We start from the raw sequence: 5153 nt of genomic DNA on the forward strand, positions 1-5153 counted from the left end.
TGATGCTAAATGGGACCGCTTCGTCTAACAGCTTGACACCAGTCACTGAGCAAACCAGAACTGATGACGAATCGGCATTTACAGACAATTTCTTTGGATCCGCTGCGGGATGGACCGCTACAAAAGATCCTTCCTGCCCAAAACCATCAGCATCTATAACAACGGTAACGAAACCCGGATGAGCGACATCAACAATTAATCAATTAATTTCCCTTTGGGATTAATTAAGTATTTTGAATTGAATTGAATGATGTCAGTCTTTCTACTCCGGTGTTAAATCAGTAGCCGATTTACAGCGTCATTTATATCGCATAATTTGAATTATATAATGTCCAGATAGTTTCATTTAGCTCAGATAGTCAAGTCAAGACAGATTTATTTATATAGCACATTTAAAACAGGAACTGTTACCAAAGTGCTTAACAAAAAGATCACAGCATCAAATAAAAAGTAACAAGATAGAATTAAGGAATAAAAACACAAAACATAATTAGAAACAATGAAATACTCGATCAGATCACCCTGTGTTAAATGTCAATGAGTACAGGTGTATTTTTAAGGAGAGATGCTGTACTCACTGGCATTTAACTCAGGGTGATCTCATTTAGTATTTCATTGTTTCTCATTATTTTTCATGTTATGCTTTTATTTCTGATGCTGTAATATCTTGTTAATATTTGATGCTGTGATCTGTTTTGTTAAGCACTTTGATAACAGTTACTGTTTTAAATGTGCTATATAAATAAATTTGACTTGACTAATGTTGATGGGCAGATTGTTCCAGAGTTTAGAGCCCGTGACTGAAAACGCCCGATCTCCTCTGAGCTTCAGCTGGTTTTTGGTACAACCAGCGAGACACCCGAGGAGTATGAGGATGAAGAAGATCAGAGAGGTATGAGGTTGTAAGGCGGTTAATGCACTTAAATGTCAGCAGTAGAATTTTAAAATGAATTCTGACATGTACAGGAAGCCAGTGAAGAGAGGGCAGAACTGGTGAAATGTGCTCAAACTTGTGAGTTCCTGTTAGTAGCCGAGCTGCAGCATTTTGGACGAGCTGGAGACGTGAGAGAGAGACCTGACTGACCCCAGCATGAAGTGAGTTACAGTAGTCCAGCTGGGTTGTAATTTTTTTTTTTTTTTCATTTAGCCTTTATTTATCCAGGTTAGTCTCATTGAGCCACGAGAACTCATTTTCAAGAGAGACCTGTTTAGGGAGCACATGGTGGGGGTTAAGGACCTTGCTCATGGGCCCAGAGTGGGGCGAATGAGGGTGGGGGCAAGTGTGGGTGTTTCACCTACCCCACCCACAATTTTTGATGTTGTCGGGGCCGGGGCGTGAACTGGCGATCTTCGGATCACAAGCCCACCTCTCTAACCTCTGCGCCACCACTCCCCAATAAATCCAGTAATAACTCCAGTAATAAATGCATGGACTAATTTTTCAAGGTCGGATCTGGACAGAACAGACTTAGCTATCTGTCTTAACTGAAAGAAGCTGTTTTGAAGAACAGAGTTGATCTGTTTATTAAACTTAAAGTCCGAGTCTGAAACTATCCTAAAATTGGTAACAGACTGTTTTAGATGTGGCTGAAGGGAGTGCAGGTTTCCAGGATCAGTGACAGCGGCAGAGCTTGGGTTAAACACAATGACCTCAGTTTTCTGATCATTAAAACTCAAGAAGTTCACTGCCATCCAAGTCTTGATGTCTTCAAGACATTTTAGCAAAGGGTGAATGGAGCTGGATCTATTAGGTTTTAAGGGCAGACAAATCTGAGAATCATCAGCAAAACAATGAAACGAAATACCACGTTTCCTCAGGATAGATCCCAAGGGGAGCAGATACAATGAGAACAGAAGGGGTCCAAGAATGGAGTCTTGAGGGACCCCACAGGAAAGAGGCACAGAAGCAGATAAATGATTGCCAACAGTAACACAAAAACTCCTGGTGCTCAGATATGAACATTCTAACGCTGCACCAGTAATCCCAACCCAGTGTTCTAACTGCAGTAAAAGGATACTGTCGTTCACAGTATCAAATATGGCGGTACGGTCGAGGAGTACCAGGATCACGGATTGACCAGGGTCATTCGCTAGAAGAATGTCGTTGCAGACCCTTAACAAGGCTGTTTCAGTGCTGTGTGATAGTTTAAAACCAGACTGAAAGATCTAAGAAATTTCATTTTCATTCAAAAACTCGTTTAGTTGACTAAAAACTATTTTCTCCAAGAATCTAGAAAGAAATTGAAGTTTTTAGATTGGTCTGAAGTTTGAACAAGTTAAAGTGTCAAGTCCAGGTTTTTTAATTAGTGCAGTTACCACTGCATGTTTTAAAACATCAGGAACCACAGCTGTAGCCAAACTGCTGTTTATAATGGCAAGAGCAGAGGGTCCAGTTGATGGTAGAACTGGTTTAAAAAACGCTGCAGGGATAGGGTCAGCAGGGGAGCCTGAGGGTTTCATGTGACCAACATCATTTAAAAGTGAGAGTGAGATGGTTCAAAGTGACTGAAGACTGATGAGCAGGGGACAAAGACAGAGGGGTCAGCTGTGGAGAGTGGAATCCATGACCTGATCGACTGAACCTTTTCAACAAAACATCTGACAAACTTATAGCAGGTGTCTGCAGACGCCTCCATGCCGGCAGACTGAGGCACGTTTAAATGGAGTTAATGGTTTTAAAAAGAACACGGGGGTTGTGACTGGTTAAGGTGATCATTTTGGAGTTTGTTTCTCTCTGATTTAACCGTGGTCTGATACAGGGGACAAAACCTTCTGTTAAAATGGATCCAGGTATTCTTGGTACCTACCTGGACTACTGGGATTCTGGATCCGGTTTCATCTCTCCTGTCAACTGGACCACTTCACTGTTTGGTTCAGGCAGTTCTTGTTTTTGAGAGAAAGGCTGTTGAAGCAGGACACTAAGCTGAAAGAGAAACCCGGTTCCACAAGAGCTCGACCGAACAGTCAGCAGAGTCTGGTCGATATTAAAGGACAGTTTTCTGAGGAACAGGCGCTGGTTCCTGTTTTATCAGCAGCCTGACGGTTTGATCCAAGGACAGTTTACTGTCAATAACTGCACCATGAAATAATAATTCTATAAAATCCCTGATATGAAGTGTGTTTGTGAGAACTTATAGAACACAGTAGACAAGTTTTTTATTTGTCTTCTCTTAGCGCACGTTTCACATCTTACAATAAAAATGGAATTTAAACATCTGCGAGCATTCTTGTGTTCAAGCATGTTTTTCCTCAAAGATAACCTCGGAGCTGCTTCATGTGTCTCGTACTCCAGCTGTCCAGTTCAGACTCTCTGGTCCTACCAGCTGCTCTGGAAGGGTTGAAGTCTACTACGGTGGGACCTGGGGAACAGTCTGTGACAACAACTGGGACATGAATGATGCCAAAGTGGTCTGTCAGGAGGTGGGCTGTGACCCGGCAGTTGGTGCCCCCACCCAGGCCCTCTTCGGAGAAGGAACTGGACCGGTCTGGCTGAACAATGTGGACTGTTCAGGGAATGAGAGCAGTCTGTCTGATTGTCCCAGCAGTGGGTTTGGAGATCAGAGCTGTGCACACAGTCAGGAGGCTGGTGCTGTTTGTGAACGTAAGGACATATTTACTTGAGACATTTTAAAAGCTGGTATTATTTTAAGTTCTCTTGGCCAACATTTTGTGTTCAGTACAAAATGTTGCCTGCTTTGTTAACAAGATTAAAGAGTAAAGTTTCAGCTCAGTTGGACCCTTTACCTGGGACAGACTTTGATCATGATGTATAACTACCTCTCCCTGTGTTTCTGTGCTCACTTTGTCCTCATGACTTTAAATTCAATCAAATTGTTGTTTTGTTATCTAGCTTTCCAGATCAGACTCTCTGGCCCAACTAGTTGCTCTGGAAGAGTTGAAGTCTACTACGCTGGGACCTGGGGAGCAGTCTGTGATGCCAGCTGGGACTTAAATGATGCCAAAGTGGTCTGTCAGGAGGTGGGCTGCAAGCCAGCGTTTGGTGCCCCAACCCAGGCCCTCTTTGGAGAAGGAACTGGACTGATGTGGATGAACAATGTGGGCTGTTCAGGAAGTGAAAACAGTCTTTCAGATTGTCCCAGCAGTGGACTGGGAAACCAAAGTTGTGCACACAGTCAAGAGGCTGGTGCTGTTTGTGAACGTAAGTTTTTTAGACTTGGTTTTGTTTGAACCTCTGATGGTACTGTTGGATATTTGAACATTTCAAAAGAAAGCATTTCTGACCCATTTTTCTGTAGCTTGCAGAAGTTTTATGGCTGACCACTGTTGGACCTCATTGTTGTCAGTTTCTTTCTGCTTCTTTAAGAGTCTAAAGAGTCTGAAGAGTCTAAAGAGTCTGAAGAGTCTAAAGAGTCTAAAGAGTCTAAAGAGCATAGTTTGAAACCACAATTTGAATAAAAAAAAAGTTTATTTTGGTAATAAGCAAAAATTAGTCGAGGGAAGACCAGTAAAATTTACCTTAAACAGTGCTTGGTAACTGAAGACTTGGGACAGCCTTCACCTGTGTATACCTGTGCACAGGTGAGCAGCGAGGCAGAGGAGAGTCACACAACTAGCAGGAACACGAGAGAAGCATCTTCAGAGGAGTGAACAGAAAAGTCTCAAGATGAAACCACAGTTTCTGGAGCCTGAGTGTCACTGGATCAGTGACAACAGTGTTTTGTTAGCCTGCTGGAGCCGACACTACCCTACCCTTGAAGGTCCCATCAAGAGTAGGGTGACTCCTCCGGGGTCCCACCTGTAGACAGAACCTGGTCACAGTTGCCACAGCAGTCTCATTGCCAGCAGAGCTTCAGGCGTAACTAGCATGACTTCTTTGAGGGGGGAGATAACAATGCTATTGAAACTTGAATAAAATACTTGCCACACTGTGTAAATATGAACGATTGTTCATTCATTTCAGAGAACAGTCACAGGGTCCACCTTTATCCCTGTCTCACTGGCTATGCAAGACTATATCTCTGGCTCAGTGTGGCTGGGTTTCCCCCCTCCTGTTGGACTCAGAACTCATTCCACCAGAGAGATCTCAACCTCCACGGCGCTGCCCTGTACAGGACATTTGTTCTGTGGCTTCCTGGTTGTCACCGACTCCTTTCATTTGTTTTTACCTGTGTGATGTCTCTAACCCGTCTCTG

The sequence above is a fragment of the Nematolebias whitei genome, chromosome 11 (assembly GCF_014905685.2).
Source record: "Nematolebias whitei isolate Nwh7 chromosome 11, NemWhi1, whole genome shotgun sequence".
Taxonomy (NCBI): Eukaryota; Metazoa; Chordata; class Actinopteri; order Cyprinodontiformes; family Rivulidae; genus Nematolebias; species Nematolebias whitei.